The 14,155-nt window shown below is 40.7% G+C and overlaps 1 pseudogene; it reads left to right on the forward strand.

The window, feature by feature from the left end:
* The first annotated feature begins 2,784 nt into the window (after positions 1 to 2,784).
* Positions 2,785 to 14,155, forward strand: part of LOC143220089 (cytochrome c oxidase subunit 1 pseudogene) — a 79,727-nt pseudogene continuing 68,356 nt past the window's right edge.

Consider the following 14,155-nt stretch of genomic DNA (forward strand, 5'->3'; position numbering starts at 1 on the left):
CTGGGACTTGCACGAGAAAGCATATTCCGGACTGAACCAAGCATCACTGAAGACGAAGCAACATCGACCGCCATAACTGGGTATGAAACAAGCAAACCATTTCCATCCGCCCTACCTACAGAACACCAACAAACGAGAAACACAACGCACGAACCAGTACTGATGGACCCAACCAAAGCTTTGCGAAGCGTGGAAAACTTGAATGGAGCGTACGATATCGGGACAGAAGAGTTCATCAAAACGGTACGTTTCTCATGAAACAGAACATTCGACCAACCAATGCTTCTACGGATGATAATAGCACAAAGGATTGTCGGTCAAGCGAAAAAGGCCATCAAGTTGTGCCAGATAAATACCTACGACGATTTATATGAAGCATTACGATCACAACTTTCGACACCAACCACCATAAGCGGACGCCGGAGTAGGATGCAACAGACGAAGCAAGGACAAACCGAAAGCGTGCTGTCTTATGCAAATCGCTTTCGTCAGAGTCTAAGAGAACTGGAGAACGCCATTCAAGATAAGCATAGAAACCTAACTGCTAGGAACATAGCATTGGAAGAAGAGACACAAGAGGCTACAAGATTCTTCATTTGCAACCTGCGTGTGGAAATAGCTCAGCTAGTACTTCCTATGAAACCCGGATCAATCAATGATGCACAACAAGGAGCAGGTAACATAGAAACATGGCTTAAAGAGTCAGAACGAATACAGAATATACCTAGACTTTCACCATCATCAAGACCCATGACAAGACCAAACCTGGAATACAGAGGAAATCCGAGACCCAAAATATAAACCGAGACTAAAAGACTGACAAATACCCCGATACGCTGCGAGCATTGCCAAAAAATAGGACATCAGAAGTCACAGTGTTACCTATTAAAGTGCACAAATTTTCATGGAGTCCAGACAGGAAAATTTCCGCCAAGAATAATCAACCTGAGACTAGAAGATTATATTACATCCCAGGCGAGCTACGATGCATTGAAACCAGATTCCCGGGATCCCACCGACGAGGAAGATTTCTCATTGACACCGGAGCAGGAGCCAACCTTATCAAGAGAGGACTAGTCAGAGACCCGATAAAGTTAGAACAAGATAAAATAATTCAATTAGGTTCCACGAAATACAAGATCTCTAGCTACACACCGGTAAAAGATAGGCACTTAACACACGAATTGTTAATAGTAGAGGACAACTTCCCATTGATAGAAGACGGAATAATTGGTTTACCCTTTCTAGAAAAATGTCAATACACAATAAGTAACAAGCAACTCCAACTTAATAACGATGTCTTTGAATTACAGACGACTCCGACCACCCAGAGAGTCCCCAGCAGACGATCAGTTACCCACGTAGTTAAGCTCAACGATGAACCTGTTCGTGTTTGTTTCTTTAATAACGGTGAGCATGATATTCAAATTGAGAATCACAGACAAATAGACTCAGATAATCCCAAAATCACAGAAATATTGACCAAGCTTAGACTCGACCACATTGAAGAAGGTTTAAGAGAACCTATTATGAAAATTATATGCTTTTGTTGTAACATTTTTTCAACTGACAATGAACCTTCACCCTGTACCACACTAACCGATCACAACATATTCGTAAAAACAGACAGACCCGTCAATATTAAGGCATACAAAACTGCGGAATGCTACAAAAAAGAGATCCAAAGCCAAATTAGAGAAATGTTAAACAAAGGTATAATAGAAGATTCAGATTCACCTTATAACTACCAGTCTGGGTAGTGCCCAAAAAACTTGATGCGTCTGGCAAACAAAAATGGTGAATTGTGATTAACTTTCGGAAGTTGAACGAGATCACCGATCAGGATGCATATCCACTTCCGCAAGCCGATGACATATTCGCCCACCTAGGAAATACTAAATTCTTCAGTGCATTGGACTACTCTTCAGGCTTCAATCAAATACCTATGAACCTCAACCACAAAAGGTACACTGGCTTCAGCACGACGGACGGACATTTTCACTACAAAAGAATGCCTTTCGGTGTAAAGAATGCGCCAGCCACATTCCAAAGAATGCTGGACAACGCATTACGAGGACTGATTGACAAATACAGTTTTCTAAATTTAGACGATACAGTAATATTTGGGAACACTATAGACGAACACAATCGCAACCTAGCAATAGTATTTAACAGACTGAAGGGAGTTGGACTGAAGATACAGCCTGAAAAATGTGAGTTCCAGAAACCCGAACTCGAATACCTAGGACATATCATCACCAAAGACGGAATTAAACCAAATCCCAAAAGGATAAAATAAATAAAAAATTTTCCCAATCCTACAAATATAAGAAAGGTAAAATCGTTTCTCGGATTAGTTGGATACTATCGGAAACTCATTAAAAACTTCGCCACAATTGCGAAACACCTAACAATCTTAACCCCTTTAATCCTTTCACTGCAAGGAAGAACAACAATCAGCATTTAACACTTTGAAAAATAAACTATGCGAGCAACCTATACTACAATACCCGGAATTTAAAAAGACATTTGTACTGGCTACGGATGCCAGCAACGAAGGGTTTGGAGCTGTGCTCTCACAGGACGGACATCTGTGCAATTTCATCTCACGTGCCCTGAATTCCGCAGAAAGAAATTATACTACCATGGAAAAAGAGCTGCTAGCCATAGTTTGGGCGATCAAAAGGTTACGCCAATACTTACTCGGAAGACACTTCATAATACAAACGGATCATCAGGCATTGAAATAGTTACATAATATCAAGGATCCTTCATCGAGGACTCATGCGATGGAGATTGAGGCTAGAAGAATATGACTATGAGATCGAATATAATAAAGGAAAAGATAACGTAGTAGCAGCCGGATTATCACGATTATTCCCGGCGCGAATAGTGAAAGACGAAATGGTTAACATCGAAATGCGAATAATAAACCCACAGGTAATAGAGGATTCCCTACCAGTCGAACAAGGAGGCCCATCAACCATGATGAATATAGATGATGAAAATGAACATCTCGAAGCATATGAAGACTGGAAAACATCACCAAGCAAGAATACGCTAATCAAACTGGAAGCAAACAAACCATACTGGACCCAAGTATCTTACGACCTCCTAGGACCATATAGCGAAAAAGATTGGTTACTCAAATTACATGCTCTCATGGCTCTGCAACAAAACCAGAAGAAAATAAAATTCGGCAATCAAGACATCAGGAGACTGGACTTGATCAATATACAACTAATGTTAAGATTCTTTATGAAAGATTATGAAGGTATGAATCTAAAATTTGCAACAGAACATATAAAGGAAATTAATCAAGTAGAAATCAAGCAAATCCCAAAGGAATCCCACGACTTACAACAGCATGTAGGAGAAATCCGCACGATTGAACGAATCAAAGCAAATATTATTGGAAAAACGTAGAAAAACATGTAGCGGAATACATAAGAAGCTGCAAAAACCTGTCAGACCATCAAACTAACAAGGGTAAGACCAAGAGAAGAGGCAATCATCACTGATACACCAGAAAACCAAACGACAGAGTAGGACTCGACATAATTGGAACATTACCAAGAACCAAATCAGGAAACCAGTTTATACTCTCAATACAAGACTGTTTAAAAAAATACAAAAAGCTGGTCCCTTAAAGAACCAACAAGCTTCATCAATAATCAACTCCCTCTTAGATCATTACATATACATATTTGCCTCCCCAAAACACATACTAACTGACCAAGGACAGACTTTCATATGTAAATTAATGACAGAATTTGGAAACTTGTTTAACATAAAGCAGATAAAAACCACCTGCTTCCACCCATAGTCCAATAGTAGTCTCGAAAGAGCTCATGTAATGATAAAAGACATGCTGAGAACTAATATTGGTTAAGAACAAAATGATTGGGACGAAAAACTAAAACACATTAGTCTAGCTTACAACACCGCGATTCATGCAGGAACAGGTTATTCACCATTTGAATCAACATTCGGAAGACGAAGTCGAGCCAATCTACCTTCTGCTGTAGCAATTACCCCTAAATTATCTAAAGACACTCTGGCAGAACTTTGGAAACAAAGACATCTAGAATACTTAGAACATGCGATATAACTGAGAAAAATAAAAATAAATATAAAGCTTCACAAGATAGTAAAATAGTAACATGAAATGAGTCTTAGTACTTTTGCATAATGTAAGGAAAGCTAATAAACTCGAAAAGGAATGGTTAGGATCGTACGAGATATTCGATGTTAAAACCTCTGATTACGTTATATTCATATATGATGAACTAGTTACAGTACACGAGAAGAGAATCGAACCATATTATTCCTGATCCGATTAATCAAAGGGAAGGACCTAATAACTCAAGAGGTAGAAAACAGCCAAATAGTAACGGAAGAAATTGAAACCGCGTACACATATCACAGGGAAACAAAAATCACACTAATATTTAGCATAAAAGAACTAACTGACACTATGGGACAAATATATACCATCAAACGCAACCTAAAAGAATACTGAAAACAGCAACAAACCGACTGCGAGACTACAGCCTATCAAACTATAACGTCTATGGTTAATAATCTCCAACGACGATTAGTCACACCACGAATACTGTTACACCTTAGACCAAAAAGAGGACTTATTAACGCCATAGGTAGCATATCTAAATCATTATTTGGAACATTGGACGAAACTGACCTGAAACTTGTGATTGAAAATCTAGACAAACTCTATTACAGACAGAATACATTCTCTCAAATATACAAAACCAAACAGCATTAATCAGAAGTTTCATACATGATGTAGCATCACAACACGTATTAGATAGAATTAATCAAGGAGATACAAGGATAGGTCAAATAAAAAATAAGGAACATTATTAATTATAGAAATAATATTGTCGGACCTAGCTAATAGAATTGATGACATTTACCTCATGTTAACATTTGGCAAAAAGGGTATAATACACACAATATTCATACCTATAGATACATTTATAAGTACGATGTTGAAATTAATATCTTTCCATGATCAATTCATAGAACCAACTATACTTAACTTTCAATCGATAATCGATATTGGCGAAATAGTTCTGGCAACTAAAGAAGACACTATGATATACCAAATTAAAACTCCAATATTAAAGAAGAACGATGGAAACTTGTAAAATACTACACTGTACCCAAAAAATGAGGAGAAATATTCGTGGCCCCAATACTGAACCACGAATATGCGTTAATACGAACATCCGCACACATAACAATGGACAATGAACAATTGTGAACACTATGTAAAACCACCAGCATATGATTAGTTTGTAGATATAATCAACTGGTACGATACGGCGAAGAAGAAAATGTATGTAAATCAAAATGCAGTACGGCTATATTCAAGATAGATCACATAACATTCATACCCATGAAAACCAATAACAAATTCATCACAATACCCGAAAATAGCATAACGACTTCGGCCTTATGCACAATACACGAAACGCTCCACTTAGAAAAACCTAGTATAATTTCGGCCAAACACCCTTGCACACTTTCATACGCAGACAACACAATGAAAATAGGAGAAGTACAAAAAGAAGCAATTATAAGAATTAACAACTACATTATCACATACAACATAGACACAGAAAAAGCTGGATTCATATCAGACGAAATACCCATAATACCTAAAGTCACACCAAATTTCAATAACTACAAACACAATTTAGAAATATTAGATGAACAAATCAATAAAATGCAAACCCAACACAGACTCATCACACTAACCAATGTATCATACTCTATACTCACCCATATAGAATGGATATCATTAGTATTAGTCACAGGTTACACTTTGCATAAGACAGGATTACTAAAGCATTGCATACCTATTTATGCATAAATATATTTTGTAACAACAACCAAATCATGATACCTGCAAGCACCAACACCGTAATACCAGTACCCACACCGATTCTACGAAGATCATGGGTGACCTTCCAAGACCTAGAACAGGAAGAAGGATCAATCTTCCAAATCAAACCCGAGATCGTACGCTTCACAGGAGTGAAGCACAATCAAAGAAGGGGGGAGGGATGTGACGCCAGCCAAACTCCAGCCGACGCATCACTAGACGCATCGCCCAGACAGCAACCGTAGCAAAATCAGCCAAAACCAGATGACACGTGGCTAGAAACCGCCTACTCAACCAGAAAATTACAGTGTAAAAACCGAGCACAAACGAATAAATCAGTTCCATATTATACCTCAAACGGAACGTTCCTGCATTCGTATACCTATCCTGAATACTTACGTTAAATATTTAAAACTATTCAACATCGGTATTACACTTATTTTACGAAATAAGTATTAATATATGAAGCATAGTTCCCTTTAGAAACGGGGCTCTTCTACCTAGGTTGAAGACCCGCCTATTTATCTTTTATTTCAGTACTTGCCACGTATTTCCCCGTGACAAAATTGGCGATCCTGCCAGGATATGATACGTCAAATACCAGCAAATCCACCTGAGGAGCAACGGAAAAACTTTCTCTACGGAGCAAGAAGAAAACCGGTCCATGGTCGCACCTTCAGGGAACTTGCAGAGAACCGAGGTAAAGGAAAAAAAAAAAACTTTCAAAATGTCTAAAGACCAAGTAACCGAAAGCGCATTAGATAAACTACTCGCGACCCATGAGACCATGCTTAAACAATTGGGATGAATGCAAGAGTCAATAAGCGGCTTAGAGGTCTCTAGGGATTCCAATACCAACACTGTACAGCGGATTTACTCCGGAATGCCTGGCTGCCGCTCCGAATCACAGGATATGTGAAGTCAATGACTTAGACGTTCGACTCTCAAAGACGGTAGGAACATTATCGGAAGTAATGACTCTCTACTTTCCTATTCATACAAAAGAATTACTCGTTCGTCTGCTAAAACGTCTAATAATTGGCTTCCGTGAGCTCGAAGCAATACCCTCGCTATAACGGGGTATGTTCTTGGAAGGTAAGGTGTTGTTTAAACAAAGAGAAATTACTTTAAACCAATTCGTAAAGTCCAGTAACGTTTTGACGTTCTACTGTAATATTCAAACCGCGAATTAAGACTTGTCTTGCCAATACTGCTCAGAGGATTTCCTCCGGGAATACCTGGTTCAACTATCGGAATATCAGGATCGGTGAAGGTACTGACGTATTTGTGCGATTCTCAAAGTTGGCAATAACGTTCTCGAACGGATTGATTGGCAATCTCCATAGTCATCCATGAGATTAAGGTGCCCGTCCCCAAAATGAATACAAATATTCTTATATAAATACGAATTTATACCCTCGATACACCGTGTTAGGTTCCCGGAAAATAAGGCGTCCGCTAAGAACTTTGTCGTCATACCATTTGGAAATGTTCTCCTACGGTTTGCAGCTCTACTTTAATATTCGTACCGCGAATAAATGTTGTCTATTGCCAATACTGATCAGCGGATGTTATCCCGGAATTCATGGTATGTTTATCGAATTCGCAGGTGTGGTGAAGGTATTGCCTTAGCCATGCGACTCTCAAAAGAGGTGGTAACTTTCTCGGATGATTTGACCCTCCATCTTCCTATTGATACATGCAATTGAAGTGTCCGTATGCTAAAGATTCTACTAATTTGTTTCCTTGAACACTAAGCAGCGGTTTATATCGTTCTCAGTCGGATTGACTCGCGATCTCCTTATGTATACATGAAAATAATGTGCCTCTCTGCTAAAATGTGTACTGATGTGATCACGTGAAAACGGAGCTAGACCATTGCTATAGTGGATTGGGTTCTCGGTCAACGTGTGTCGCAGACTTTACGTGCCTTTCCAGCCCTAGGGCTTATCGACACGGCCCCCATGGACGCGGGATTGGTATACGCACAATCAGCGCAGTGCGTGGCTCACCTTACTACGCACCTACCAATTAGCCCGCAGGCTGCAAGCCCTACGCGCCAACCTTGCTTTGGCCGGAACTTTTCTAAATCCATACTGACTTTGCTGGCCAGTACCCAAGATGATCTCACCCAGCTCACCCGTGGAGGGTCCCATCGTCCGAAGACGGGCCCCCCTAACCCCCGAAATGGGCTTACCACTGCCCCCTCGAGGCCAACCCAAGCAACCGGCGGGGAGGACGGACCAAGGCCCGCCCTCCCCAGGGCTCGAACCGGTTCCCGAGGTACCAGTGAATGCAGGGCCGTACCGGTCATACCCCTCGTAAAGACACCTTACTTCCTGAATGAGGTGCTTGCTCACCTCGGCCTAGGTTCGGCCGACTCGGGTACCGTGGGTTCGTCATACCCATACTGCAAATGGACCAGAAGGCCCACCGCAGCCCCTGCGGGGGGGGGTCTCTCGGTCGGTATGGTGTTGGGAAAAAAGAATGTCCTTATACCAATTGGTAGTGTTCTCCGACTGTTTGACTCACAACATTGATGTTCCTGCCGCCATTGATGGTACGTATCGTCAATACTGTTCAGAGGATTTAATGCCGGTACACTAGGCTTTACACATGGTATCACAGGATACGTGTAGATATCGGCTTAGCTGTGCGTCTTTGACGATGGCTGGTAACGATCGCCAACTGCCTGACTCTCGATTTTACTACTCAGACACGAAAATAAGGTGTCACACCGCCGAAATGTTTACTGATTTCTTTTTGCGCGAACAATCAGCATGACACTTCCGACGGCGAGTTTGTTCTCGGAAAGCAAGGTATTGGATATCAAGAATGACTTTATACCAATTGATCATGTCCGCCGACATTTTGACTCTCCGCCTTAATTTTCATAACAGGAATTAAGGTGTCCACTGTCAATACTCTACAGCGGATTGTCTATCGGAATATGTGGTTTGACTATCGGTATGACAGGGGAGGTGATGCTACTGACTTAGCTGTTCGTCACTCTGAGATGGTCGCAACGATATAGGGCGGCATGACTTCTGTCATCCAAATCATGCATGATGTTAATGTGCCCGCCACTGAAATGAACACTATCCTCCTTCTCTGAACACGAAGTTATACTTTTGAAACGGCAGTTTAGCTTCTCCGAACATAAGTCTATCGTTAAAGTGTTTGACTTTATGCGAATTGGCAACTCTCTAAAACGGCTTGACGCTCTACTTTAATATTCAATCCGTAGAGTAACTTGTAAATTGCCTAACCGGTTCAGCGAATTTACTCCCGGAACACCTGGTTTGACTCTCGGAATCGCAGGATCGTGTTAAGCTATTGACGTCGCTGTTCATCACTCGCATAAAATGCCAACGCTCCCGAGCTCTTTGACCTTCCATCTTTTAATTCGAACTTGAAGCTAAGGTGCTATTCACTCAAATGGATACTAATTTCGGCCTCTGAGTACGAAGTTATACTCTCGAAATGGCACGTTAGCTTTCCCGAAGGTTAGCCTATCGGTAATGTGTTTGACTCTATAGCAAGAGGTAACGTCCTATAACTGGTTCATGGTCTGCTTTAATATTGACACTGCTAATTAATGTGTCCATTACCAATACTGTTCAGCGGAGTTACTCCCGGAATGCCTGGATGGCCTCTCCGAATCACAGGGTAGGCGAAGACATTGACGTAACCGTACGTCTTTCAGAGTAGGTGGTAATGTTCTCAAATGGTTTGACTCTCGATCCAGTAATTCATACATGCGATGCATTTGACTTAGCCATACGACACTCAAAGATGGTGATAACGTTACCGTTCGGTTTTACCCTTCATCTTGTAATTTATACATGAAGATAAGGTACCCGTCACTGAAATGAAGACTAATTTGCTTTTCTGAACACGAGGTTATACTCTCGATGGTGCGGGATAGGTTCTCGGATGGTGAGACTTTCGATTAAGCTTTTAGCATTAAACCAATAGGTCACGTTCTACGAAGCTTAGACTGTGTACTTTAATATTCAGGCCGTGAATTAAGGTATACAGTGCCTATAGTGTACAGCGTATTGACTACCGGAATACCTAGTTTGACTATCGGATTGACAGGATAGGTCAAGCTACTAAGTCATCCGTTCGACTATCAAAGGAGAAGGGATCGCCCTCAAACGGTTTGACTCTCGGTAATTCTGTTCATACATTAAAATAAGGTGTGCTTCCGATAAAATGTCTGCTAATTTGTTTCCGTGAATGACAAATAAGACAGTGGGAACAGGGACTTAGGTTCTCTCAAGGTAAGGTCTCCGGTAAAACAATTGTCATCATACCGATTGGTAACGATCTCAAACGGTTGGACGCAATACATTAATATTCAAACCGTGAATAAACATGTCTATTGCCAAAACTGATCAGTGGATTTACTCGCGGGACGCCTGGTTTTACTTTCGGAATCACAAGATAGGTGAAGCTATTGACTCAGCCGTTGGACACTCAAAGAAAGTGGTAACAATCTGGAACGGTTCGACCCCCGATCTTCTAATTCATACATAGAATCAGGGTGTCCGCCTGGAAAAATGTCCACTAATTTCTTTCCCTGAACTCGCAGTTATACCCACGATACAGCGGGCTATTATCTCGAATGGTAAGGTATCCGGTATGAAGTATGACATTATAGCAATTGTTAGCGTTCTCTAGCGTTTTGACTCTGTTCTATAATATTCACATCGTGGGCTAAGATTCAATGATACCGTTTGGTAGCAAGTAAAACTCTTTACCGATGGCCTTAACGTTCAAGAATCTGACCCGCCGCTTCGAAAGTATAGCTACGTGTTTAGGGAAACACATTATTCTACATTTTAGTGACGAGCACCTTAACTTCATGAATGCATTAAAAGATGGAAGATAAAACCGTTCGAGAACGTTACCACCTTCTCTAAGGGTTGAACGGCTAAGTTTACAGTTTCACCTGTCCTGTGATTCGGAGGGTCAAATTGGGTATACCGGGAGTCAATCCTCTGTACACTACTGGCAATTGTACACTACTAACCTTAGTTCACGGTTAGAATAATAAAATACACAGTAAGATATTTGTATACCGATACATATTGGGATAGTGTCAAAAGTTTCTAACAAAGCCTTATCCTCCCGGACGGGTACCGGGTACCAACCTTAACCCGATGTAATTAGAGTATTCCTTCGTCCTCAGAAGTACAAATTAGTATACATTGCAGTGAAGGGCACCTTGATTTCATGTATGATTGAGGAGATGGAGGGTGGAACCGTTCTTGAACGTTGCCGCCTTCGTCTTGAAATCGCATGTATAAAACAATAGCTTCACCTATCCTGCGGTTCGGAGAGTCAGACCATGCTTTCCGGGAGTAAATACGGTGAACAGTATTAGTAATAGACAACTTAATTCACTTTTTGAATATTATATATAGAGCGTCAAACCGTATGAGAACGTTACCAATATATATAAAGTCAAAAGTTTTACCGAGGACCACACCCTCCGATAAGATATCCCGCTGAATCGAGAGTATAACATCATGTTTAGAAAAGCATACTACTATACATTCTAGTGTCGGGCACCTCAATTTCTTGTATGAATTGTAGCATCGTGGGTTGAACCATTCGAGATCGGTACCACATTCCTTAAAATCGGACGGATAAGATAATCGTTTCACCGATCCTGTGATTCCGATAGTCAAAGCAGGTATTCCTGGAGTAAATGCCCTGTACATTATTGGAAATTAACACATTAATTTAGGGATTGAATATTAAAGCTGGACGTCAAACCGCTGTAGGGCGATACATATTGGTGTAGTGTCAAACTATTTACAGAAACCATACCCCCAGTATACCAGTCCCACCGTTTCGAGGGTATAATTTCGTGTCCGGACAAAGGCATTGCTACTCATTTTAGTGAATGACACGATAATTTCATGAGGGAAATATAAGGTAGCCGGTGAAACCGTTCCAAAGTGTTATCATGTTTGTTGCGTGCGGCACAGCTAAGGCAAGAGCATCATGTATCGTCTGATTGCGAAAGTCCAACAACACATTCCTGGAGTAAATTCGTTGAGCAATGTTGCCAAATACACCTTGGTTCACTGTTCCAATTTTAAATAGGTGCGTGAAACCGTTGTAGCACGTTAGCTGTTCGTATACAGTCAAACATTTTACCGAAGACCTTACCCACCGAAAAAATTAACCCGGTGTATCGATAGCATAAGTTCGTGTTCAGAGAAGGAAATTAGTATTCATTTCAGTGACGGGCTCCTTATCTTCACGTTCAAATTAAATGATGGAGTATCTATCCGCTCGAGAACATTGCCACCTTCCGTCAGAGACGAACGCCTAAGTCAATAGTTACACCTATGCAGTGCTTGTGAGAGTCAATCGAGATAAACGGGGAGTAAATCTGCTGTACAGTATTGGCAATAGACACCTCACTACACAGTTTGAACATAAAAGTAGAGAGACAAACAGAGAACGTAACCGATTGGTAGGAGACCATTCGTTTTATCGAAGTCCTTACAATCTGGGATGCTATCCCACCGTATCGGTTGCATAACTTCCTCTTTAGAGGCACATAATGTTATGCATTTCAGTGGCGGAACGTTAATTTTATGTATGAATTAGATGATAGGAGGTCAAACATTTCGAGAACGTTACCTACCATTTCGAGATTTGAACGGCTAAGCCAATAGCTTCACTTATCCAGTGTTTGCAAGGCGTAAACCAGGCAATCCCGGAGTAAATCCGCTGTACAGGATTGGCAACAAACACCTTAATTCACTGTTCGAATAATTAACAATAGCATCAAACTGTTGTCGCACTTTACCTATTAGTGTACAGGCAAACTGTTTACCGAAAGCTTTGCCTTCCGTGCAGCTATCCTGCCGTATCGAGAGTATAACTTCGTGATGATGGAAGGAAATTATTATACACAATAGTGACGGGCACCTTCATTAAATCCGCTGAACAGTATTGGCAATAGACACCGTACAGCACGGTATCAATATTAAAATAGCGCGTCAATCCGCTTGAGAACGTTACAAATTGCTATACAGTCAAATGCTTAACAGAAGACCATACCCTCCAATAAAATTAACCGGGTGTATCGACGCAATAACTTCGTCATCAGAGATTGAAATTAGTATTCGTTTCAGTGATGGGCACCAGAACTTCATTATTGATTTAGAAGATTGATCGTCAAGCAGTTCGAGAATGATACCACCCTCTTTCAGGTTAGAACGGATAAGTCAATAGCATCAGCTATCACTAGATTCCGTGAATCAAACCAGGAATTCCGGGTGCAAATCCGCTGAATTGTATTGGCAATAGACACCTTAAGTCACAGTTTCAATAATAAGATAGAGCGTCAATCTGTTTATGAACGTTACCAATTGCTATGAAGTGAAGCGCTTTACCGTAGACCTTACCCTCAGAAAAAATAACCCGCGGCATCGAGGGAATAACTTCGTAATAAGAGAAACATGTAAGTATACATTATAGTGACTGGCATCCTAATTTCAACTATGAATGATAATATCGAGAGGCAAACCTTTCCAGGACGTTACCACCTCCTTTGAGAATGTCACAACTAGGACAATAGTTTCACCTGTACTTGTGATTCAGATAATCAAACCAGGTATTCCAGGAGTAAATCCGCCGGAGAGTATTGGTAATAGACGCCGTAATTCACCGTGCGTATGTTACAGTAAAGAGTCAAACCGTCGAAGAAAATTACTTATTCGCATAAAATCAATCTACTTACCGAATACCTTACTTTAAGAGAATCTTTCCCTCTGTAGCAAGCGTCTTACTTATTGTTCACGGTAATATATTATTATAAATTATAGCCGAAGTTCACATTATTTTCACGTATGAATAGAATTACTGCGAGTCAAGCCGACCGAGAACGATCCCATTTTCGTTGAGAGTCGAACGGCGAAGTCAATAGCTTCACCTCTCCTGCTATTCCGATAGCCAAACCAGGTACTCCGCGTGTCAATCCGTGTACAGTAAAGGTAGTGGACTTCTTAATTCACGGTTTGAATGTTAGACTACAGAGTCTAACATTTGTTGAACGTTACAAATTGGTATAATGTCAGAAGATTTAGCGAGGAATATACCTTACGAGCACCTAAACCGCCGGTATCGAGAGTATTACTTCGTAATCAGAAATACAAATGACAATACATTTCAGTGACGGGCACCTTAATTTCATGTATGTATTAGAAGATCGAC

The sequence above is a fragment of the Lasioglossum baleicum genome, unplaced genomic scaffold (genome assembly GCF_051020765.1).
Source record: "Lasioglossum baleicum unplaced genomic scaffold, iyLasBale1 scaffold0171, whole genome shotgun sequence".
Lineage (NCBI taxonomy): Eukaryota > Metazoa > Arthropoda > Insecta > Hymenoptera > Halictidae > Lasioglossum > Lasioglossum baleicum.